At 39.6% G+C, this 27,238-nt stretch overlaps 1 long non-coding RNA gene across 1 annotated transcript; it reads right to left on the minus strand.

Moving 5' to 3' along the window:
- Positions 1–3,496: 3,496 nt before the first annotated feature.
- LOC134174297 (uncharacterized) lies at positions 3,497–20,764 on the minus strand. Its single transcript, XR_009968590.1, has 3 exons — positions 20,651–20,764; positions 8,865–9,057; positions 3,497–6,691 (listed from the first exon to the last, which is right to left on the minus strand). It is a non-coding gene; the product is annotated as an uncharacterized LOC134174297 (long non-coding RNA).
- Positions 20,765–27,238: the final 6,474 nt, after the last annotated feature.

Consider the following 27,238-nt stretch of genomic DNA (forward strand, 5'->3'; position numbering starts at 1 on the left):
CACAGCATCTTCACTCTGGAAGTGATTGATAGATTTTGTTACTTGCTTGTCAAGACACTCATGTTCACTGTATTCAGCCATCACACCAACCCAGAGACTGATGACTGTGCTAGCCTATTAATAAAAGTCTATTACAGTACATTGATGCTACTTCTTTCAAACAATATTAACGGAATCCCTGCAGCAAGAGGCTTATTTTTAACTTGTAACAATACAATGAGACCTATTTCATTACAATTATTAACCCTTTCACATTTTATTCAGACTGTCTGTTCTTAGCCATGAAGAACAATCATTATGGCTTCTTCCAATGTTTTAAAAAGATGTTGCTCACTCAGCCCCAGATTTTGAAAGCAATGGATGATATTCAGTACCTATACTTAAGGCTGATGAAATTGAGACAATATAAAATGCACATGATTTCATGAAATGCTGAGTTGCTACCTTTCAAAAGTAAATGAATTACAAATAGACAACTCAGAAGCTGAAGGACTCAGGCCCAGACACTGATTGTGAAGATCTCATCTGTTAGAGCTCACCTGGCAGCAGGCAATGGATGAAAGCTATTTCACCAAATAATATGAGATAGCAACACAAAATGAACCCTCCCCCCAAAAACAAAACATAAACCAACCCCCCCCCCCAAAAAAAAAACAAAACACAACAACCCAAACCCTCAACCAAAACCTTGAACTTGCTTAAAGTGCTAAATGCGATATATTGGCAAAAGTTTTTGGTCTGATTTGGTTTGTTTTTTCCCTGGTTATCAAACAGGACAGTGTATTTTCTGTAAATGCTCCTCTAGGATGAGCTTGTTTCCTCCTGTCACTGGAGTTTAGGTTTGATTCAAAGATACTCAAACTGAAACATGTTGATCCTGTTAAAGAAATGTAATTATTGACAGGTAAGATACTTTCAATACTTCGAGATGGGGGGGGGGGGGGGGAGGGTGAAGGGGAACTCAGCCTGCAAGTGAAGAAAACAACAAATGAACAAGACATACTGAACTTTTAAAACCAACAAACTTTTTTTAGGCTGAACTTAAATAAGCCTATAATACTAGAACTTCCATTATGACTTAATAGTATTTTCAGAAAACAAACCCAGAAAGCAACAAAACTTCTGACTCTGACCAATAAAATGCTTACAAAGCATTTAACTTTAAGAGTGGGAGCAGTATCTGTTAGTTTTCTTTGGTGAAGATACTTTTCTTGCAGAAGTTAAGTGTGTGCTTAATTGTTTCACTGTGTATCAATAACCTTGCAGGTTTTTATATGAAATAACATCAGTTCTTTTGTTTGCAAAACGCATGCAATTTCCAGAAAATCTAGGTTCAGCAATCACAATCTGAATTACTATCCTTAGATCCTCAGCCTGCAGAAAGCACTGATGCTCCACTGACTTTAACTGACCCTACCACCCATTGAAGATACAGTTCCAGGATCCCAAACAGTGTTGTTAGTCCTAACAGCTCTCAAAGGCTGAAAACTTGGAGCTCAGTCAGAGAGGCTGTGCTGGATTTAGTGGTAATGGCTTAAAAGGTTACCTCTCCCAGCTGTCTGCAGTGGTCCCCCACCAAAAGCTGAAACAAAGCCATCAGAAAGCAACATGGTCCAGCCCTCATCCATACAGCTCAGAGCCAGCACATTAATTTTAACTGCCACTGGTCTGCAAACTATGACAGTTGATAAACTGGCACTTGCTTACATCTGCTGCCTCCACTAGTAGGGTGGAAGACTGTGGCAAAGTGTCAGGGTAGACATCACGGGTGGTAACCCCTTCCTCCACCCTAACAAAATTAATAGCACTTGTTTGCCAGAGCTGTAATCTGCTCAGAGTGGAATGATATGTTGAAAGAAGCAACTCCATTTAACTTCGTCTGGGGAGGAATGGAGAGAGAGGATTTTCTACATTTTGTGAGACAGTGAATGGGAAAGAAGTGGTGTATATACAGTACCCCTTGTAATTTTAATTCACGTTGCCCCCTCTCAGTGAATAAATCTTGTTAAACCTTATCCTCTCAGAGACCATCTGGATGAAAACTATTCAGGAAACGTCACCATTGCTACAAGAACTTAAGTCTCACCATAAATCTCAGCATGTCAAAGCCAAGCATGCGTGCCTTAAAGAAACTCTGCAGCTGTGAGCTGCCCAGAGTTGCAGACATGTGTGTGCAAACGGTGCCTCCAAGAAACACATTGCTACATTTCAGTAACTCCTAAAAAACAAATTAAAGCAAACGCAGGGATTTTCTCATTTTCAGATAGCTTTGACCCTTTTTTTTGTAGATAAGAAACAAAATACCTTAATAAAAGCTACATAAAATTTACTACCTTATTAGAGCTGTACTAGCTCAAATGATCTTCAGTCTTGTCCTTGTCTTTCTCTGGTTATTTCTACCTCTTTTCCAAGGTACATGTGCTAATGTGGCAAGCTATGCTTAAAATCAGAAATCATGATTACTTTGCTCTGTAATCTGATTGCCTGTATAGTTAGACACCTGCCTTCCTGGCAAATTTCTTTATGGTAACAGGGTATGAGCAGGTTGGCCTTTAAAATGCCAGATACAGTTAAAACAGCTTTGATCTAAGCTCAGTGAGAGCTCTACTCTTATCCAACAGCAGATATTCTCCCCTCTCTTGACCCCAAACCTAGTATAATTGTTTTCACAGAAGAGAATTTCATATTTAATTCAGTGGTTTTAAAATACAGCAAAACATAATGCAAAAATTACAAGGCGATCCATCCAGTAAGTCAAAAAATAGAAAAGTAGTGAAGAAAATTAATTTAGGCTCAACTCCTTGATCAAAACATTTTTGTAGATGAATGCAGGCTTAGTGAAACAAATGTTCGGAAAGTTTGCTTCATTTTCACTCATTTCTATAAAGGAACAAAACTCAAAATACGTGAAAAGAACTGAGATTCTAATTCACACTTGGCAATTTAAAAAAAAAGTATTTGTAAAAATGAAATAATATCAAAAGGAGCTTTTTTTGATACATTTTTCAAGTAAATGGAAAGAAAGAACCCACTTAAACATCGGGAAATCCCAAGCAGAACATTTTTCTTTTAAGCAAAGTATTTTACATCTGACTGAAACTGAAATTTTTTTCAGTTTTCTGAATTCTGAAAAAATTTCACCTTTGAACTGCTGGACAACAGCTTGCTACTTTGACACAATAAAAGTAAAATAGGAGCCTGGGAAAGGAATGATTAGATGTGCTAGTTGGAAACAAGTTCCTTTGGCCCAAGCAATGAGGTATTTCTGATATATAGCAACATACCTTAATTGATGAGCAGAGCTTTCTCCAATAGATGTGAAGGCTTCCTGATGAGTCAGCTAAGATCACTGGACCTCACTCTTGAATTCAGTATAGGTGATCCTGATTTATTTTTGCAAGAAACTCCGGTTCTGTGAAGCTGCATAACACCACTACAAAGCATCTCAGGTACCATTACAACAGCAGACGTGCCACTGGTTTGCTAACACAGGTTGTTGCTTGACTATGAACAAAAATAAGCCACCAATTACCCTTAGAGATAATAAGTGCTATCCAAACAGTCAGACTGCCCTTGTGGCTCCCTGCAAAATAATCCATCCTTTCGTCATAACTGCAGAGATACTTAGCACTAAGAATTATCAGCCTCCCACTGGAGAAGCAATGTTGTCTGGGCCTAAGTAAATGGGCTTCAGCGTATGGTTGTCTAAGAATTACAGAATGTACCAGTTATATCCCCCATAAAGGCAACATTTGCTAGCTCAGCATGAAAGATGATCAGCAATATTTTGTTGTCATGCAAGGTGTATTGTTTCTTCTTTTTAAAACTGAATCCCGTGCTGGGCTCTAATTCCTCCTACATAACTTTCTACACCAAACTGGGGAGCTAAATTAGGAAGGCTTACTGTTTTAGCCTGCCTGCATAGTCAATGGACAGAGACACTTTGGCTGAATTGCTCTCTGGACGTGCTTATCTCCTTCCAGCACCAACGGGGCAACTTCAGAAGATTAGGTTCTAGTTTAGGTGCCTGGGTTATGTGCTTGAAGTCAGGTAGCTCAAATCCAGGAGCAGCTGTGCTTCTGTCCTAAGCTGGTATATGCTGCTGCTACATGTTGCAAAACAAATGGCAAATACTAATAGTTTTGGTAGAAGTGATAATAGCATGAAATTTAGCGCTTTGGAACTAAACCTAGGATACTATTATTCTAGTGGAAGGTGATCCAGATGATCTTTAAGGTCCCTTTCAGCCCAAACCATTCTGTGATTCTATGATTATTGCAGAAGTTCAAACTGGTTTCTATGCCCTTTGACTTCATACCTTCAACTATGCAGTGCTGCAGAACTAGACTTGTTGTGTCAGATTATTTTCACTTTTGATGGAAGCTTCACCCAGAGGTAACCACTACTGGAAGCAAGACAGCAATTTGCCAGGCCAACTTGCTGCTCTGGCACGGTCCATCAGTCATTCCTATGGCAAGTAGTCCTTTTTGTTTTTTTTCAATGAAAAGTACTAGGAAAGGATGACTCAAGCTGAGTTTCACAGGTGAAGTTCAGATGAGTTCAGATCCATTCTCAGTGTTCCCATATGCTTGACTCGAGTCCAAACATTTAATTGTCAGCTCCAAACCAAAACTTCCAATGAAGCAGCAGAGGAGGGGATTGTGAACTCTGCTTTCCAGCAAGCACTAAGGACTTGAGCACTTCTTTTTTTTTTTTCATAATCTGTCATTTGTACTTTTTCATACTAAAGGTGACAGTCTAATTCACATATGACCAACACCCATAAATCATGCTGGGGGGAGGAAATATTCATAAATCCATATCAAACAGCACCCAAATTATGACAAATGACATGGCAGTCATAAAATTGCACAAGCACAACTCACCAAGTCATTAATTTCACGGCCGTGGAAAATAAACAGACACATTTTTTTCGCAGCCCTAATAAATTTTAAAAAACTCAAAGAATGGTCCATCTGCTTCGAATAATTTTTAATTTCCTATTCTGTCTCGTTCCCATTAGCTATTCCACTGAGATATTTACTAAATTCTTTCATTTGCCTCCTCCCATCTGTATTCAATTACTCTATTCCCAAATAGAGTTAGTTTTTCTTTCTCCTAAGCGCAGTACAAAATATCCCCACCTGTACCTTAAAGCAAATGTTATGTGTGTTTTATTATCTGTTAGACTCTATGAGTCATTCTAACTCGATTGCCTGTGCTGAAAGACTTGGAGGGCAATCTGATTTTGATGTTTTCTGGCTTTGGTGAAAAACACCTGCCTGATTCTCATAGCTAATCTATTAACTTGGTAAATGCCTCAACAGATGTTCTAGAATCAGCTAGGGATCAGGGTCTGTCCTCATGACAGCGTCCGCTTGTAAGCTTGAAATATTTAAATGTTCAGAGATCAGAGGCCAATGATGTGTTTTGGGTACAAGCTTTCACTAAATCATATTTTTTCAGCCAGTCCCTGGAGTGCGTTCCACATACAATAAGTGGCTGGAGTGCTCTGAGTGAGCAGGCCAAAAGTACAGGCCTCCTTGAACTTTGAAGGGACATGAATTTTAAGGCAGGATTGGCTTCTTTTATAGAAAAATGGAACAAATTTTAGACTCTGCTGAAGCTGTTCCCTTTTAAACTACACGTCTTTTTTCCAGTTCCTTTCTTCCTAATGAAGCCCATTAAGAAAGTATAAGCCTTGGCTTTGAGGCCTGCCTTTGCAAGTATAACTTAATGTCTCTGAGGAACGTGCTCTAAGCCATCATCCTCTGTTTGGGTCAGCACTGCTATATGTGATTCACTTACTGTGTGATCCTTCACTTTGTTACATTGGTTTAAGCCAGGGTTGCTCCACTTACTCTAAGCCATTCCACCCTATAATAGCCCCAAGGCTGGGATCACCAGAGCAGAGCAATCCCTTGAGAAGGCTTTACCTCTCCCATAGGAAGGGTGGGATAGATGCATGACATCAGTCTCAAGTCCACATGAATTCCCATTTTGCAGGCTAATGCAGTTTTCTATCCAGCTAGCACCACTAGAGCAACATAAATGAGAAAAAAAAAGGATCACGGCACAGAAAATCCCATGGCTGCTGCTGCCCCTACTCTGCTTTCAGAAACGGCCCCTTGTCAGTCAAAGCCAAACCTGATAAGTTTATTACTTTTGCGAGCCTTTATATCATCTTGATTCTTGTAACAATTGTTCAGACTTGGCGATAAAATGACCCGAACAATTCAATTTGAAATGGCTGCAAGCTTCACTGAATAATTTTTCTCAGTGAGATCACATGAAAGGCAGAACAACTGCAAACCAGTATATCTTTCTCCGACCTTTACTCACTGCTTTACTCTGGTCACTTCACTTACTTTTTGTTTACCTCCACTTCTTCATCTGCTAAATGGGCTTTATTAATGCAACCTGACTTCACTGTTTTGAAGCTTAATTAGTGAATGTTTGTAAAGTGTTTTGAGATCAATACAGTATTATTACTAATGTACTCAAAAACTCATCTCTGCTGCTATTTTCTCTTGGAGGCTTGACAAGGCAGCCTTCACTGTTCCACATCTTCAACAACCCTTGGAAGCAGTTCTGCTGTTAGAGCTCTCATGAGTGATCAGCAGATGGAGTTGGAGGAGTGAGAAGGGAAATGACTGATTTGTACCATTATTGCTGTTACACATAGTGCTTTCTAGAAGACAAAATAGAAAATACGAAAGGAGAGTTGATAAAAAATACTTAAACATTTAAAGGAAGACACTGAAAGTGCAGAGAACTGCTTATATGCTATCTGAAATTACTGCATTTTTCAAAAGCATCCTTCTTGTATAGCCAACTAATTAGTCTTCAAGCTTGACAAGAGCTGGAGAAAGCTTCTAAATGTGAAATGAGTGAGAAGAAAGGGTCACTGGAAATGGTGTTCCCATCTGAGGATCTATAGCAATAAGCTTCATTAAGGAAGATTTGCTGTCTGTAAACAAATGTGGAAAAATTGACCATAGCTTAACTAGTAAGAATAGTTTCTTCCTTCAGTTTTCAGGCTGTATCTTTGCTGAAATCAAATCTATTCCTTTCCTGTCACTGAGAGATTAAAAATGGAACTGGTTACTGGAAAGATACAAACTTTTACTTTTAAAGTGTAAACCCTGCAAAATTCTCTTTATAAATTAGGCAATTAAGTATACTTGCTCTTCACTTCTTGTCTTTTTTGACACTTCCAATGTGGTAGCTTTTTAAAAAAAATAAGAAGAAACAATGGGCTACATCCTAGTCCAGTCCTGCTGGCACAAGTGATTCCTTGACCTGAAGAGCTGGCTAGGAACTGTGCTGGCAAGTGACAACATCATGGTAAGGCAGAGTGAAGAAAGCCAGTTTTAACCCCTGTGCTCCTGCTTATGTAGAATATCTGACACCGGAGGTAGAGGTGATATGATCACTGTGTGTTCCACAGGTATAAAACATGGCAAATATAAACTATTTCTTATAGCCTATGCAGCCTGGAGGTGATCTCCAGACTCAAGCATGACTGCATGACTACACCTTTCTTCTGCAAAGATAAAGTTATTGGTTCGGGATCCTCTCTTTTTGTCTGTATTCTACACATCATCTCTTCAGTAAGTGTTCTGAAAAAGATACCTTCCAGATTAACACAAGAAAGACAATATATTTTTCATACAAGATACATGCAGTTCCATTAACAAAAGTGGTGTTGCATTTGTAGATCCTTTGGTACAAAAAGAGATATTTAATTTTTAAACCACAAATAATTAATTACTATGTTATTTTAGCTGTCCACAGCAGAGGGTGCTAAGATTAAAGAGAACTGACCATCGAGGTTCCACTTAAACTTGAGAAGAAACTTCTTCTCAGTGAGGGTAACGGAACACTGGAACAGGCTGCCCAGGGAGGTTGTGGAGTCTCCTTCCCTGGAGACATTCAAAGCCCGCCTGGACACATTCCTGTGTAACGTTATCTAGGTGTTCCTGCTCCGGCAGGGGGATTGGACTAGATGATCTTTTGAGGTCCCTTCCAATCTCCAGCATACTGTGATACTGTGATCTGGGGTAAGGGGAGCAGATTTACAGCAACCAGGAGATGGATGTTTATTGATAAGTGGAGTAATAAAGACATTGGTTGACTCTTCATGAATGTTACCTCTGTTGTTCTTTTATGAAATTCAGGCTTTTCATGAGGAGGTCCAACATCCAGAGCAGAAATATGATGCATGGTTTCTTGCATCAGTAATTTTTCTCAGAAATTGAATTTAATACACATACTAATTAAAACAAATCAGATCAAACAAACAAGCAGACAGTGAATGTTCTCCCATACTCTCTTTTTCCCTCCAGAAGTCTTTTAATCAGTCTCAAGAACATACATTTATCTCATGCCAAAAGCAACCTTAAGTAAGTAAGAGTGGAAAATTCAGAAATACTTCTGCCAGTGAAACTGGCTGTAACTTCAATGAAAATGAGGTATCTGACTGATAGCTTAGCTTCTATTGTGTTTCAGTGAAAACACATCCTTGAATTTAGAGCTGTGTAATGACATTATTACATTAAGCTTGTTATTTGAAAACAGACAAACTGCCTCAGAATTATTCTACCAGACACGTCTGGCTTCATCTCTTCAAAAACCACTGCATATGTCATTAAGTCCCCCTCCCTATACCTGCCTACCCCCTGCTTTTCACAGACTGTTAAGTTTGCTTGTGGGGCAGGGTGAAGCAAAAAGAAGGGAAAAGGCAACAGCTCTCAAGTATGTGCCCGAGGGCCTGGAAAGCTCACAAGTTTGAAAAAGGATTACCAAGGCTTTGACTGGTGAGTCAAGCTGAACTCAGAGGAGGAGCAAGCAAAAAGTTTTACCTTTTGATGAAATGCAGTGTCCTCTCTCAGTAGTTTTCAATCTTCTCCGCACAAAGCTATCCCTCTTTGATTCTCTGCTCGCACCTCTGCAGAAGGCTTCTCTCCTGTTGAGCCCAGGAGCAGCAATTAGACTGCTCTCTTAGAAACACCTTGGAAACTGTCATCCTCAGCATCAGCTCTCTGACCGACAAACCTGAACAGAAATAGGGCAAGGGTCAGAGGAGGGAGTAACTTGGTAACTGGAGCCACAGTGATGATTTTGACTAATTTTAAGATGGAGCTGGAGAAGTTCATCTGTAACAGCAGACATGATGTTCATTCCAGATCCACATTCCTGTATGAAATAACTAGATAACTTGCTAACCTAGAACAATGAAAGACTAAGAACTAGGAGGCCAAAATACCTTCTCCTCATTTGCTGTGGATGTGTGTCTCCAGGTCAGGACCCCACAAAACAGGCCCAGCAGTGCAAGTAAAACTTTTTACAGCGGCCGTCCATGCAGGGCTCATACTGGGACTTCTCACCAGCAGTACATTTAATGGAAATATCAAACAAACAGCTGATAACAGTAATTTATTAAATAAAATCAAATACCACCCCCACCCCCTCAAACTTTAGAGGAATGAGAAATTCAGTCTTTTTTTGCTTGCTAGCCTTGACATCAGAGGAACTCCCAATTTGCACCAGAGTGAGTAGAAATTAGACCCAGGGAGAGAGCAGATGGTTCAACAGTTCTGCTTAAAAGCACAGGATTCTTGCACTAAGGAAAGGAGAAGGGAGAGAGGAAGGCAGCCTTGCAGAAGAAAGCACACATACACCGTGGCTGGCAGCTTGTTGGGAATCCAGGCTTCAACCATCAAAGCAACTGACAGGATCTGCGCAGATATTTACTTCTTTCAATTGAAGTTAGGAGGCTAAACAGGCATTGGGCAAATCAGCACTTTAGATGATCTGGGCTTTATCACTTTTGCATAACCTTAAACCTTTGTGCCTGAAGTCACACTTTCAAATCTTATGGCAAGAGAAATCTGGTTACTGATGACAGCCAAAAAGAAAAGCACAGTAATACTCAGAGCATATGCACAAGTCCTCAAGACAGAATCCCTGTTATGACTGCTATCATGACTAAAATTCATTTAGCCACTATTCAATTATATATATTTTTTTTCCTTGTTTTCCCCTCCAAGTTACCACTCTCACTAGGCATAAGAACTCATTGAAGAGTGAAGACAAGCAGTAAGTAAAATGCAATGAAAGTTGGTTTACATTTCTTTTCCATCCTCTCTACACAGTTCCCACAACCTTTAAGTTTTGGGGAGTAAAGACCAGGTTTTCTATGCTGACAGTGAAAAGTATTGCTTTGAATGTCAATTTGATAGGACAGAAGAGACTGAAATAAAGAAACCATAAAAGGAAATGCACCACATTTTTCCACCTTCTACCCCAACAAATCCAATTAAACTTGCCAAGACACATACACATGCTGTCAATCATTCCAGATTCTATCCACCCTATCAATATTTCAGCAGCATTACACTCTCTTACTTTCTGGGACTATGCACACTCCACACAGCATGCACTCATTGTTCCCCATGCTCCTTCCTTGCCCCTTTTAATCAGCCACAACAAGCCACATTCATTACTTTCCTGCACCTTATGCTATACCAAGCTAGCTGATTAGCTGGCAAAGCAGAACTTCTTTGCGCTCCATTGATAGTTTGTGGCTTCATTTTCTAGGGTTTTTTTTGTGTTTGTTTTGTTGTTTGTTTTTTTTTAAACAGGAAAATGCAGGATGCAAACTGTGGTTGTTTATCTACAGAAGGACACGAACGCAGAGAAATCCTGTTTACGCTTATAGTTTTGCTATTCAGAAATACTGCTTTCCTATTGTGGTTACCTCATTTTATGAAGCACAAGAAAAACTGACTGAAGACTTTAGAGATTTCTCATAAAGTATGAGATCTAAAAGTCCCCCAGAGACATAATGTACCTGACATGGGCATTCTCAAAGCCTGCCCTACACATAATACCATTAGGAAAACAACTTCAGTAATTTGGACTTCTGCTCCTACTCAGGCTGTAGGATTCTGGCTGTGGATCTTGTGCAGGACTGAGGCTGCTCTCAGGCTGCCCTTGAGCCATGGGCATACACAGTAACTCATTTTCAAAGATGAGGCTTATTTTGGGAATACTGGAAAGATCACAGCCATGTCTTGTGCCAGTATAATAATAGTTCTGTCAGCTATCTCTTCAAATTTTCTCTTGATGTCATCAAGGAAAACATAGAGAGACTTAATCTGATGGAGGATTTTATAGACTCTTGGGGCTGCCTTTACTGACATTTCAGGCAGTGATCTAAAGTAACACCAAAAGAATGACTGAGCTTTTCAGAAGGGAGTAGCTATTTCAGTTGAGCAATCTGTTTATATGAATATTACCCTTTTCCAGTGTTCCCATGTCCTGAACTGCTCCAGTGCTGAGTGTATTCCCAGCCTGAAGGTGAGCTCTTGCTGAGAGCTCCTATTCCATCCGTATGACATTGCTTTTTTTTTCTTGAAAGGTCTAAAGAATTGACATTACAGCCTAATGTCCATACAACATGACTGGAGTGCACAAATGAAAAGGTATAAAAACACATGTGCTGGTGACCCCTGTGTGTGCTGGGCCACCATTCAGACAACAGAGACCAGTTCTGTAACTTGATATAACCAGTGCTGAATAGCTATAACTAGATTCTAGTAATCAGTCCATATTTTCCTTCAAATCCAAACAGAAACTGGAAAAGGTTATATATTTTCTTCTTTGTAACAAAGACTTTATCTTTCTGGAATTATAGCTTCTCGCATACTAGGCTCTAATTTATGGGTCTAAAAGTGCTCTTTCGTCTTCCAAGTCCCACCTTATGTCTTCAGATATGCTCCTAAAAAGTGTTGCTGACATGACTATTCTAACCCCCAGTGAAATTTCAAGCTCTCTCTGCACAAAAATACAAATTCTAAGATTATAAAGCTTCTCATGTTATCAGTGAAAATTCAGAGATAAGGACTGATAACTTAAACACATCTTTTAGAATGAATGTAAGCAGTAAGTTTTCAGATTCAGTTTCATTAAATTATCAGGAAATGCTGAGCTTTCAGTGGCGGGGTTTCATCTGTATAACATAATTTCATCTCTCATCATGGTGAGAACTAACAAGTACACTTCCTTGGAGAATCTAGTTCTGCTTCCTCACACTGAGACCTATCACACAGTCCTTTGGTCTCCAGGGGAAAACCTGGCTCATCATGCCTTGAAAGTGCAGGCAAGACCAACTGCATATAGAGCCCTACAGCTTCCTGGGACAACAGACACCCTGCTAATCATTTGAGAGTGAGCTCAGATTAAAAAGACCTGCATAAGTAGACAGGCTTGTTATTCAGATAGTTCACTACCACTTTTCATCAGTCTTGCTGGAAAGCTACACTTTGGAGAACCCCAATCCCTCATCTAAAAGTACCATTCTCCAGCTTAGAGCTTCTTTGAAGCAATGTTTCCCCAGAACATGAAGGGATCTGTGTAAGTTTTGGTCCACGGGAAAAAGGGAAAAAACTCACTGTGCAAAGTTCTGGCTTTAATATAGTCCTCAAGGTGTTGAAAACCAGCACCCCTGGCAGTGTCGTCCAGAAACTGTTCCTTCTCTGAGCCTCTCAGTATTTTCACTTCCTTGACTCTTTGAGAAACTTTCTTGCTCAAGGCAGAAATCCAGACTTTGAGGGGATAGAGAGAGAAAATAGGAAAAGAGAAAAGCATGTGAGCATTGCTCCCCTGGGCAATTATCTATGCTGTAAATAACTAGGGTTAACTGCCATCTATAACAAGGTTATCTGCCAAATAAAATCACTGCTTCTGTGAATAGTGCAGATAGGAAGAACCAAAACCAAAGGGAACTTCTGCATGAGTCACAACCAGAATTGGCTATAGAGCACTTGTAAAATATTGCCTGCAATGTGACCCATTTCCTATATTTGGTGAACTACGTATAATTTCCACATAAACTGGGAAGTGACTTTATAACTGAAGTCACAGTTATGCAGGCATGCAGTCCAAGTGCAGGCTCACTTATCCCTGGTAACATGAACTCAGCTGACTTGAGGATTGCCTGGAGGCCTCCAGGGCACTAGCACCAAATGATTCCAGAACAGCCTTTTCAGAGAAAGAGGTTTGACATGGAATAATGCTCTGAGTCACCCTGTAGATGGGATTATGTGCAGTGTTTGCGGGCAACAAGTGCAGAAAAGAGCTGAAGAGCATTCAAGAATGTAGCTGGCAAGGTGCTGACATGTGATTCTAATAAGAAAATGGCAGTTTTTCTGAGCTATGCTTTTGGTAAGGGGTCACTTAATGCAGTGTGTGGAATTTCTTTAGAGTGCTGCATCATGCACATGCTCTTAGGAATACAATGGGCAAAGCTCCCGGGATATGATTAATTAAAATAGCTACCACATGTTTATCTGTGTATTTATCTGATGGTAGAAACCATGTGTACACACGCAGCAATTCTGTCCTTATTTATAACCAGGTCACCTGATTTCTACTGTATTAGTGATGTTGCGGTAAATAAAAAAAATCACAACTGAAAGGAGTGAAGCTCGCTCTGCTTATCCTGGAAGGGAACATGAGCACACAGCAGGACAAATCTAACCTTGCAGGAATCTTGTATTATTTGTTATAATGTCTGCTCATGGTGTGTGGAGAGAGTAAGGCAACAAAAAAAATGGGTGCTTAAAACCAGCACCCTGAGCAGGGAGCAAACTGAGCGTGCCAGCAAGGAGTTCAGAGGAGGCTGTCTTCTGACTTCCCTTTCCTCTTTGCAATTTAGAAAGATATCTTCCCAGACCTTGACTTTAGTAGTTACCATTTGAAACTCACAGCTTTGAGTAGGAACCTTGGAATTACAATCCTATTTTCCAGAAACGAGGAAGGGCTGCGGTCTTTTCCAACACTTTCTGGGAGAGTATGTGCTCCTTTTTAATTCAGCAGGCTAGGTTTTAGGTCCTACCCTGAACCTGCCTTCTGAAAAAGCTTATTGGTGTTAGCCCAGTGATTTGACAAACTCTATCTGTGAGTCTGGGTAGGCTGAGATACAAACAAGGCCTTGAATGGATCAGCAATCTCAACATCAAGCAGCTCTTTTGGTTCCTTTGTAAGGGTTTTGACAACATTAACATCAATGGATTTTATGTGTCTTCAGGACAAGGTGACAGTCAATTTTTATTTTTTTTTATAATCTAAACAGCTTGTCACCTAGACCACTTGGTGGGATTGCCTTGTCCTCCTTTCACTTAATCTTCATCAGGGACTGTAGCTATAGGACAAGGGGTAATGGGTTCAAACTAAAACAGGGGGAGTTCAGGTTAGATATAAGAAGGAAGTTCTTTACTGCGAGGGTGGTGAGGCACTGGAAGAGGTTGCCCAAAGAAGTGGTAAATGCTCCATCCCTGGCAGTGTTCAGTGCCAGATTGGACAGAGCCTTGGGTGACATGGTCTAGGGTGAAGCATCCCTGCCCATGGAGGGGGGGTGGACCATGATGATCTTAAGGTCCTTTCCAACCCTAACTATTCTATGAGTCTGTGGGATTCCTTTCCATGCCTCTACTACTTCTTTGTGCTCTTACCTTATAACCAGTCTGCTATACTGTAGCGTTTTGAAGCTTTAATCTCAACTGGCATCCTTACTATGCATGCTTCGTGTACTTTTAGGTCAAAAGAGGAGAGGATCCTCTTGCAGATTTATTCTGATTATCTTGCCTGCTCCATCGCACCACTCATTTCATGAACCCCACCAATTTATAGCAGTCAGAATATAAGCAACACCTGCATGTCTTATGGGGAAGCAACCAGCTTCCCCCTACTGCTGATGGACTTTGAATGAATGGGGCAATGTGTTCCTCCCCCAGTTATTTAATCAAATTGAAAATTATTTCTAACACAGCACCTGGACAAGTTGCCATTTATCAAATGAACAAAACCCCCAGTGAATGAACCGTTCTCTCCCTTCTGTTTTCTGACGCTGGTTTTGCAAATTAGGTGCAGTCAGCAGAGTGTGCTTCCTGCTAAATCATGATGGCTACTCCATCAGATTTTGTTTTTGTAAGTCACTGACCCCTGAGCAGGAAACTATTTAAAATTTGTGAGCATCGATTAAGATGTGGGGAAACGCACTGATGTGTTCCTGAAGCGTAATATCAGAGAAATATGAATGCACGATTACTTTGTTCTATAAGGGCTGTCCCTGGCCATGTCAAATGCTGTGGGTTCACTGATATTAGCCTGATAAGCAACTAGTGCATTTTTAGAAATTAAACAATACAGTAAGATTTGGATCCAAAGATTCTCAGCATTAAAAGCTTTGGACACATCTGATCTATTAAAAAAAAAAAAAGAGGCTTGAAATGATTGCTTAGGTTAATGAGGTGACTTCACAGCCAGACTTTGAAGGCATCCTAGTACCAGGCATTATAAATGGATTTTCAGAAGCTGGAGATTTTTAGGACCTAGGATTCATATTTGCAGAAAATAATAATTTCAGGCTTTAATCTAACTCTGTATTTTCCTGGCAGGAGCATGGGTGTTCATGGAGCAGGATTGGAATGGTTCATTCAAAAGATGGCAGCCAGATGCAGTCTGTATCTGACCTTTGCATTAGCTAGATATTCAGGCCAAATGCATAGTTTCAGAGCTGCCTCTGGCTGGCTCCCTTCCCACAGGTTAACTGGTTTTTCAAGAACATGTTCTGGAAAGATTAATCTAAATCCATGTGTGCTGCTACTGTCACGTTATGAAAGACATCTAGAGAAAAGGCCTCCAAATGAGGGACATACAGCCATCAGTTAAGGGGCTGATATGCCTCTGTACCAATCTCTAGTGCAATGTTTTCTGTCCCAATTTAAGGGCTCCTGTCCCAATTCTTCCCAATTTAACGGCTTGTTTTAAAAACACATGACCTTCCCCACCACCACACACCAATCCAAATACTGAATTATTTGGAAAGACCTGGTGTTCTGTGTCAATCATGACACCTGCACCCTGAATGTGTAGCAATAAAAATATGTACTTTTTACAGATACACCATTTTATTCTAGTTATTTTTAAAAAGGCACATAATTTCCTGTGATGAAAGATGGTAAGGTAAGATAGAATAAAGGAATCAACACAAACTAGGAAAAAGAGATAAACAGAAACTTATTAAACAACTTGATGGAATGGTAAAGTAGCCAACAGTACTGAAATCATGTCTTCATGTTAAATTCAGTCCAATCACTCAGGGTATTTGTTCCAACATTGTCATAGAGACCAACTGAATACAGAGCACCAATATTCTTCCATTAGCAAGACAAAAAGTCAATGTGATGGGAAAATCTTCACCTTCCGACTCCTCCACCAAAATATCTATCTACAAGGACAAGACTGTGCTAGTAAACTTCCTGTGGAGCTCTGGAGGGCTCCTTGCAAAAGTCTGGGGGATTGCCCTTGATGGAAAGAAGGAGAACCTGATGGCATTCACTCCACCTAAGAACAAACTTTTGCAGGTTTGAAGGCCAATGAGCTAATGACCCTTGAACAACCCACATTCCTGAATGAACAACTCACATTCAGGAACAGCACAGCTGAGAGTTGCCACACAGCCCCTGCAGCCACACAATGGCCATGAACTCCAGTGGGTGTTATAAACGGGTGCTCTGCTCCACTAAATCTGTTCCATGAGTGGTTTCTGTCCTACTGGAGGTAGGGATTTCTGCTGTGCTGTGTGGGCACAAACTCTTTGGAGGATGCAGAGACCCTTTTGCAGGCAAATAGAAAATAAGTTCAACTGTTTACTTTTTCAGGTTGCATATAGGCAATCAACAGAGTCCTAAATATGTAGATGACATATTAAAAGATATGATGGACACTGTAACATCACACTTTTCTTAATTAGATGGGAAAAGTTGCAGTTTTGTTTTAAAAATGTATAGTTACTCCACTGCCAAGAGCAAAGAGAATACCTCAAGGCTTTGAAAGAACTGATGCAAATTGCTACTGAGTCCAGGTGCATTTTGTATTACTTATTTGTCCTCTTAAGTACAAACTACATATATATCCATCCCGGGACAAAGACAGATTCAAACACCACTCAGGCAATACTCTGTTCCAATAGTCACTACAGACGTACATGTCAGTTCTTGGGATATGATTATACTTTTGCAATTAGTCTTCAATAAAGGACTGAACAATTATTATTGAAGTCCTAAGGGAGTTAACAAATATAAAGTAATACTGTACATGCTTAAAGTTAAACACATTCAGAAAATCAATTTCAGACTACAGAAAAAAGAATCATGTGAAAGCATCTGCTACAAACATGCCCTTCTATTACAAAGGTATGATCATTGGGACATAAGGGTGACATAGGTAGGCCTAGCCTATTAATTTGAAAAGAGACGTAAAATGCTAGCAGCAAGAAAGCCAGCTTTTTGAGGTATGATCTTTAAAATCTGATTAGCCACACTAAATTCAAACTTTCCTTCTATAACATCAAACCATTCAAGATAATGTATCATAATGTAAAAACACAACATTAAAATGTGCACAAAAAGGAAAAATAATCAGGAAAAAGTCAAGATTTCAACTTGAATTTTGACAATATGTCCTATATATTTGTAGACAGACAGAGAACAGAAATTCCATCTGAATGAATTTCTGTAGAAGAATGAACTTTAACATTCACAAATTCTGGAAAAATGGAATTTCTGATCCTTAACACTGCTTTATAAAGAAGGAACACAGAAAGGTAATGCTGTTGCCAGAAGGCAGTGAAAGGGTTAGTTGGTTTTGAACATATGCCTGTTATGTATGCAGATACTGCCTATTCATCCCCAGCATGAATTATGTCACAAAGTTTGTGACCTAGCATGAATTATGTCACCAAGTTGGTGACCTAAACATGTGTTGTTGCTAAGCAATACCCAGTCACAAGGTCTCCTGTAATCTGTACCGTTTGCACTTTTACTACAGATGTGCCATGGTCAGTTTGCTAACATGATACCCATGCTCCCACACTGGGCAATAAAACTCACTCAGCTATTCTGTTTGCAACAGGTCTTAATACCTTCTTCTTGGCATAAGTCCACCCAACGCTGATGGCATGCACTTGGGCCCTTCATTATACATGACAGGTTTTCATGCTTTAAATAATTATTTTTTTTTCTGAAGGAGGAGGGGAGAATTAAAACTGATCTTCCTTCTTGCAAAGAAAGGCCTGAGAAGGTAATCAGATTGCTAGGGCTGAGCAGACCAGGCAGAGAGGTTCCTTAAGTATGTCTAAATTCCTGGATTTATTCTTGACTATAAGCAATCAGTCCTGTTTGGCATATATATCAGCAGCCAACAACATATGCTCCGATGCCGAATTAAGTGATCACCCTAGACAGAAATGGGTCATGCCTGGGGAAAAGAACAAAAAATACCATTTCCTGAGCTGCTCAAGAATACCAGTATCACCTCTGCAAGCTTGCAGGCTGAAGGGACACTTGAGCAAGTAAAAAAAGTGAACAGCAGCAAAAGACCTGTTGAAACACCAGCTCATGATGGGTTTTATCACAGAACTCGGTCCCTTTTCTCCTTTGTTCCTCCTCTCAGGAATGCTTGAAGCACAGTCTGTCCACAGTCCACCGCTATAACCACTGGGACAGGAGACCAAGGCCTGACTTGGCTCCTAATGCAGTTCCCTGACAAGGAACAATAGTATACGCCTCAGGAAGAGCAAAAATCACAGCAAGCACAGCCACACATGCGCAAATGTCAAAAATCAAGAACAGAAACCATACTGAGGCACACATTTATTTTTTTTTTCATCTTAGTTATCCTTAATTGCTGTTGTAATAGCAAAATTCAAGTAACAGCCCTGCTTACCTGTGTCCTGAGCAGCTGTCAGGAGCCAAGAAGGTTTTTTTAACATGTGATTTGCAGGTGACAAACTGCCCCGATAGTGAAGTGACACATGGCATAAGGATGACTATTTGAATCATCAGCTGAAAACATTTCTCTCCTTAGGGCCTGGTTCTGCAACTCTAACGTTGAATCACATGGTCAGTAAATTTCTCTGTTCATGAGATTAATGCTTGTGCAGGGACCTGAGCTGGATGCATGCCACTTTCTAGGACTTAAAAATTTATTTGTGATGCACTGTGAAAGCTAACACATAAAGATAATCTTCCTGTCATTTGTGTAGGTAGCACGTCTATTCCTGCCCTTAAATACTGTCTATGTGCAGTTCAATTCAATTCAAACTGCAGGCAATCTATCTCTTCCTAACATACTTTCCACAGAATTAGGTTCATCTCATGTAATACATAGAGAGAACTAACTTGCTCCACACTTTACAGACCTCCTTTTTCTCCCAAAATGAACAAGCTACTGTTGCAATACCTGTATCAAATGGTAGCGCCTGGTCTCAGACTACGCACCAAGAGTGTTTATTTTCCTTTCTCTGGGATGTAGTATGGCAAGAACTGTGGATTTGTTAAACACCTTCGGAATGTATTACAGAATCACTCCTCTTGATCTAAATATGTGAAAACCAACCATCAGTCAACATAAAATAAATGTGATACAGCATAGAGCGGAATAATAGTTGTAGCACCTATGGTATTGTGAGAAATTATTTTCTGTGACAGCCAAGCATGACAATGAACAGAAGACAAATTTCCTGCACTGCCTCAGTAAGGGTTTGCCTGTCCTATAAAGTCTTATAGAGAACTAACTGACAAGATCACCTGTAATTACCTACTCTGATTGGCATTATGTGACAGATAAAATAGCCATTTAAAGAAAATGAAACGTACTTATCAATGACTTGGATACCAACCAAAGCCAGATCAAATGGTGGGAAGCTATCCGCAAAAAAGGTTTAACAAAGCTTGCAAAGAGTTTTCAAACAGTTTATGGTAGTGCAGCGACATGGACCTCATAACATTTTCTGTTCTAACGATGAGCATGCCGCTGTTCATTTAAATGGTCTAGTTGTGTGATACACAGAGAAAGGGTTGGTGGATAATTTTGAAACTAAAATAATCTGGAAGAGAAATGGGTGAAATGGGAAGCATTCGTGATAATATCTGTAAAAAAAAAATCTGTTGTTGATCAAGAGGAAGGGTATTTTAAGCATCATTGTCTTGTTCTCTTTGTCTGAGAACAAAAGTTCTATTAATGGATTTTAAAACGCCACAGTAAATTTGGAAGCAAACTGCCCTCTACAAAACCAGACAAAATTGATTTCAATACGTGGTAATTGTAAAGAGCAGAAAAATAGCAGGTATATGTATTGGAAAAATATTTAATTTTTAATGAGATGAGATGCTCATCAATAAGATTCTGCTGAAATATTTATTATTGTCAGCAAAACTTCTCAGACTAACCCAAAACTGACAGATCTTCCCCAAAATATATAGATTATATCTTGAATCTTCTTATGGAAATCTGAATATCCCCTTGTCTTTCAGGTTTTGTTGACTGTGTTTTAAAATGTTACAAAAGGTTGCTCCAATTTTGGTGACAGAAAAGCAGAATTTTTTTAAGCTGTGCATGCAGACAGGAGATTTAGAAGAGGACTGAGCAGCGTATGGGGAATGAAGTGGCTGGAAAGGGTTTAGAGCCGAGACAGAGGATCACTCTGGTGATAAGGGTGAAGAGGTAGATGATGGGAAGGTGCTCCAATTAGGGTGGGGGTGTGACAGCATCAGGATGATGAGAGGAAAAATGACTTTACCAGAGATGCTTGAAATCAACCAAGAGGAGAGAAGTCAGAACAATGCTTGTTATATAGGTTTTGCAGGCACAGGGACGCTTTTCCTAGCTGGAGACGGCAGGCACAGCATTCAGGCAGCTGAAACGTAGGAGGCTGCATGAGAAGCCAGGGACCAACATAGCCACAAGTCACCTGACCCCCCCACCGGCTGCAAGCCCAGAATACTGCTGAGATAACCACAAACCACTGTTCTGCCTACCATGCAATGGTTATAGTTTGAGCATGACTGCAGTGACATTCACACATCTGCTCCAGCTGCCTTGAAAATCAGCTCTGATTTAACCAGAAACTGCTAACATCAATCTGGCAACTCCCTTCTTGTTAAAAATAAGAAAACTAATAATGCCCTGCTCTTACTTAAGGATACATCCTGAAGCATTTATTCTTCATGAGCTGATGCCTTCAGCAAGACTATTAAGTACAACTCAGCAAATGTCCTTCAACCAGGACTTCTTTTAGAGCAGCAGGCCTCCTTTCGTCTACAAGCATGGCTACAGCCCCACAGAAACACAGACCGAACACCTCTGTAACTGTGGGTCTTTGGTTTTTCATGAAATACAGTATGGGAACTTTTCCAAAGGCTCATCACATAACTGCCTAATAAAAGATTTCCAACCAGCAACACGATACACCTCCCTGGAGCTTTTTGGACTACTTATGCTCATTCTCAGATATATGCCCAGCTAGAGTTGGAAAGATGTAGCTAAGAGAGCAAACCTAAAATTGCATTGGTTGTGCAAAAATTTCCCAAGGAAATGGCACTGTTGGTTTCAACACAAGTTTTAGACACCACCTATATATAAACAATAGAAGAGAACAGTCTCTGAAGTGAGTGATTTAGAAGAGGAGGATCATTCAGATGCTTTGATTTCCTCTGTAGAAAAACTCTCTCTTCATTGACTGTATAAGGAGCCTGGAGAGGTCAGGGAATGAAAAGAGCAACAGCAGATTTTCTCCTCAAGATAGAGGTATCAGAAAAGTCATCATTAGATTTTGCCCAAAGAGTGCAGTCTCAAGAGGCAGGCCAAAATCTGAGCAATAATTATGCTTAACTTTCCCCAGTCATGTCCCTGAAACTTTTTAACAGCCAACAAAAGTAGGTAAATGAATTTATACATTAAACTTCTCAGTAAGTAACATGCAAAGAGAGAAGGGAACCTGGATTAAATTATTATGAACAATGAAAATTCTTTTTGGGTAAATCTAAAAGGAAAATGTATACTGTTCCACTTGGGAGGATCTGCTTCTTGTCACGTATGGCATGAGTTTGCCAGGGCGCTTCTTTACTTTTGTAACAAAATAGCTTTGTGAATATCCTGGTCTCCAAAGGCAGATGTGAGGAGGTACTAGGAATTCTTCAGTTTAGAGCTTGACCCGTCTGATCAAACCCATACACTTTTCTTCAGCAGGGGAACAGTGTTGTCACTGTGTTGTCTCAGGCCCTTTACATCAACTCTAATCTTCATCTTGTTTCATCTTTCCCTGTATTTTTAGTCTGGACAGATCATCCTGTTGTACTTGAAGATTCACACACTCTTGTGCAACTGTTTTATTTCACCCCTTGCTCAGCCAGCTGTACAACAAAAGCCAGAGAAGAAGAGTGAGCTCTGCGTACTGTCAGAGCTACATAGTTCTGACTATTATTTCCGCTTGATGGCTTTGGTTTTATCCAAGGATTACTCAGTTTGGGAATAATGGGAGATTTACATGCTTGCACACAGGTCAAATGACAGTCAGAATGCACATGTGTTGCAATTTCTTCACCTGCAGATTATTCCTGGTGACTGTTATTTTAAAGCTTTCCTAACTGGCAATGGCAGAAATCACTGTTTGAATCCTTCTGTTTGCAGATGGATGCTGATGTCCTCCTAGTGTTCCAGCAGGATACTGCTTTGATATTGAATGATAAATTGTTTCAAATAATATCAGCATAGATTTTCTACAGAACAATTCTTAAATACACTGAATAGGTCACTTAAACTCACTGGAATTTTTGCCAAGTAGCTATTTCTTAAACCAAGGCTGTTACTATGCTATTTTGAGTTTTAGTCAAACTCCAGCAAATTAATACCAACTACACTGTCTTCCCCTCTGACCACAGGAACAACTACAAATGCTCTGCTATTTTCCCTGATATTCCTAAAGGTTTCAGTAATCATTTGGATATATTGAAAAGGAAATTAAGAGAAAGCTGTGCTGATTTTTGCTCCCTAAAAAAGGCAAAATAAAACCAATGTGAATTTCACCACCTGCCCTGTAACAAAGCAGAGAAAGAAATGACAGTTTTGCAGCTTCTGAGGAGTTACCATGACTGGTTGAAATACAGCTGTGAATTCTGAATGTATATAATGACAAGACAACATAGGAAAAAAACCATCCCACTGACTTATCGATCAAGTTATTCATATTTAATGATGATGTACACACAGGCAGGCTAAAGAAATTTACTGGCACTTAATTTAATTTTCAAGTTTGTCTAAGTTTCCCAGAACCATAAGCTACTATCCTGACAAGATGAGAGCATGCAAAGTATTCTCCATCACTTTTTGGGTCTTTGGGGTTGAGTATCCCCCTAAAGATATTTACAGTCATTACAGTCATATTTACAGTGATAAAGCCTAGTACGCACAACACCAACAAAACTCTTTAGCATGGGTTACACAGGAGTAAAAATTAAGAGTAGAATGGTCTCTTCCACCTCCTCAATGTGTAGCAATGGGTGTGTGGGGAGAGGAGGAAAATTTGTGATAACTCCAAGAGGGGCTTCCTAAATCCATTTAGCAGAAACAACAGGATAATGGGCACTCCAGCTCTCAGCTCACTTCAGAATATCACCACTTTATCCTTCCTCAGCAAAGCATTTTGGTCAGAGCATAAAGGTAGGTCTCACCTCTGGAATCCTCCCCTCAGCTCTTAACCTCTTCTGAGACTTCCCAGGGATACAGGATGCCTGCCAAGAGACAAGTCTTTTGAACAGGAGCTTTAAAACAGAGGCCTATTCAGTGAGCATAACAGATCAGATGGCCTTTTTGTTTGCTTGATTTTAACAAAGAGCAGCTCCATCATAAATCTTCACTTCAAATTTGATTGCTTTATAATATATCATGCTGTGATGTAACTGGCATCTGCACTTGGCTCTTATTAGGTGACGCCATATGGTACAATTACAAGTGGAGACAGAGAGCGCTATTTAAATAAGTTAAACTTCATTCATCTGCGATTAAACTATTCTCATTCATCTGCATGCATTCAAATTCCTAATTTAACCTCTAAAGAGGTTCCTGTTTGATGCTGCATCTATCTTTTGTATTTTTGAAATTCTAAATCACTGAGCTGTACTTCTATTATAATTTGCTTAAGTTGTCTGTTTCCTTACTAACAGGTTTCACAGCCTATCACAGGGTTAGCTGGGTTGGCAAGTTGTGTGCCGCTTTCAATATCTCACGTTCTCAAAGCAAGCAAAGGCTCTTTTGCACACTGCTTGTAGGCCTCCACTGGGGGATGTGCACAACTGAATTAAACTTTGTCTTACCTACATTCTAGCCATGGTAAAAAATAAATCTGCAGGTTATCAATAAAGGACTTTTAATTGGCAAGACTATTTTATTTATTCATGGGGAGATAAGTGGGTCCTAGAACGCCTTCTTTCCCAGAAGGTTAGGGGGTTGCACACAACTCACAAATCTTTCTTGATAAACCTTTCCTTGAACCAGAAATTGTATTATGTTTTTGTTCCTTCATGCCTAAAACTGTCCAAGCGGGCAATGATTTATTAAGCTGGAGTCTTGAGTCTCCTGCCACACAACCCACTTAGTCACAGTAATGGCTATGAAACAGATCATGCATTCTAAGATAGGCTATAATTTGCGTTAAAGAAACTTGTCTGTTTCAATTACCAAATTTGATTATAAAGTCCTATAAAAGGTTGTGAAGTAAAAAGAAACAAAGCAGCTAAACTTTAGGTTGCAATGTTATATATTACATAAACATACAGAACAGAAGAGAAAGTAAGACTTTGGTATGGACCCAAAAAGATAAAAACCAAATGCTTTCACGTAACTAAACACTGAGCAGACCCTTGCAAACAGGTAGCATTCTTCCAGTCTACAGTTTTGCATTCCAAGTCTCTGTTTACAAATAATCAGAAGTAATCATATGGTTTTGTATACTTCCTCAGTGAAAGATTGAAACTGGAGCCCACACACAGATGTGTACGAATAGTCCTTCAAGAAAAGAAGATGCTTCTACTGAAGGACTGATTCAGGGTTGTAAATAAAGTACCATACATTTCATACATCTGAAAATGTATTAAGGACATCTGAAATTTGATTTTTAGTCTCATTGATTTCAACTTACATCCAAGGTTATACGCATTCCAGAGCATTTTAAGTAATTTAAAAACTGGGTTTTCTTAGAGAATGCAAAGGGGAAAAAAAATAGTCTTTGCTGTTTTCAAATAAATGTATTTTCTCCAGCTATTCCAAATTATTAGGAATACAAAATTTGTTAAAATTCACTTCCAGATATATCTGGAAAAGACTGAGGCAACCCTAATGTTACTCTTTATTAGTTAACAATCCAATGTTTTGCTTTGATACAACAGATAATAGAAGGTATAATTTATTATAACCATTGCAGTCAATTCCACCAGCTGAAAAAGGAGGTGGGAAAGGGCACTTTTGAAAGTTTCTTCAACATAAAGCTATCCATAGACCTCAAATAGCTTTATGATTTTCTTTTTCTGTGTGAATGAGTAATTAGGAGGAGGGAATGTTAACTAGGAGAAAACAAATGGAAAGTCAGAAAAACAGAGAGTAGCAGATCCAAGCTGCTCGAAGTGGAAGATACAAGGGACAGGCACAGCTGAGATGCAGATGGTGAGGAGGAAGCTCAGCAAATTCATAGTTAGCAGAGGCTGACACTGGACAGAAGGAGGCTTAGAGGTACAGCTCCAGCCGGAAGCTAATATCCTCATGACGGAGGAACATTTGCCAGGCTAACTTGGCTAATTTTAAGCATGAAGGGGCTATTTACTTCCTGCCACTGAAGTTGATTAAGTTTCATTAAATTATTTCAATAGCCAGAATCAAGACTTCACATCCAAATTTAATCTTATGTAACATTTGCTTGTTCAGGAGAACGAGAGAACTAGCTTTAAGTCTCAGTCACGCATCTATCAGGCCAGCAGGTCGGGTGGGAATTTCTTTAATTTGCAACTTTGCAGTTACAATATGTGCCTAAGAAACAGGAGATGTGGTAAATTTCTGACCATGCCAACAAGTTCCTTTTGTGATAATTCCAAGAAAACTGCTTTAATTACCTCTGTTTCAGCTTGTTCTGTAGGGCAATTACAGCAATATTTGCTCACTGTGAAGGTATTGCAAAGGTATGCTGGAATTTGCAGCACAAATTTTGATCCCTGGACTGCAGCTGTTACTTGTTGAAGTTATTGTTATGCAGCAAGTGATTCAGACCTAGAAAGTTTCTATAAGAAAACTGAGAGTCTGCCAAGCCATTTTAGTAACCTTTGAAATATTCATAAGCTATAGATGCAGATCTATTCTAAATGAAGAGAGATTAAGAAAAGAAAAAGGTAGGAGATGAGGCAGCTGTAACTACAGCCCAACACACAGCACTACATGCCTCACTGACCAGTATTACTTGTGGGTGACAAAGCCCTGCAGGATGATACACACAGAGGCTTGAGCACAGACATATACACATGCACCCATTTAACAGCTACACACTTAAAGTACTGACAATTCTTTTCTTATTTCATCTCCACTGCTCATTCAGCACCCTGAACTGAGATTATAGCTCCAATATATTTTATAGTAGCTACTTTTTAGAAATTGCCTTGCATTCTTCACAACACATTATTTCAAAGTGACACTCTAAAATGCAGAGGTTGCTGGATAAGATTAAACGTTTCTTGCCAAGATAAAGAAAAAAAATTACTCTGATTTTTAGACCCAGCAATCTTGTTTCTTTTAATGATTGATGAGAGATCATTATTGAAACCTTCAAGTGAGTCAGCAGCACATGCAGCACAGATGAAGTGTTGCAACTGCAGAAAAACATACACCAAAAAAATGGTCTTGAGACTTCCCATTAAAATAAACCCCCCTTGCACCTGGAGAGAAGAAGCACAAAGCAATCACCTGAGGCTTTTCACAAAGTATTTCTATAACAAATATTACAACAATGAAAAGATGCTGTTAGTGAAAGACATAAACATATTAACATGTTAGTGAAATAATGCATTAAATCCTCTAGGGTTTCTACTATTTAAAGTTACAGAAGTTGTTGCATTGCAATAGCACAGATATTACTAACAAACTTCAGCTGACCAAGCTATGAGGGAAATTCCTGTAATAAAATATTGCTATTGTGGAAAAGTTTCAGATAAAGATGATGTTGTATTATACAAGGGCTCAATGTTGACTGAGGTCTGACCCACATAGGCAACCAGCAGGTCTGTTCAAGGGGCGTTTGTGCCAGGAACTGCAAGATGGTGCTGTAGTTGTAAATACAAGAGTTTTCTGCAAG

Source organism: Pezoporus occidentalis, unplaced genomic scaffold (assembly GCF_034315485.1).
Source record: "Pezoporus occidentalis ecotype Australia unplaced genomic scaffold, CSIRO_AGI_Poc_V1 ctg116, whole genome shotgun sequence".
In the NCBI taxonomy this organism is placed as follows: Eukaryota; Metazoa; Chordata; class Aves; order Psittaciformes; family Psittacidae; genus Pezoporus; species Pezoporus occidentalis.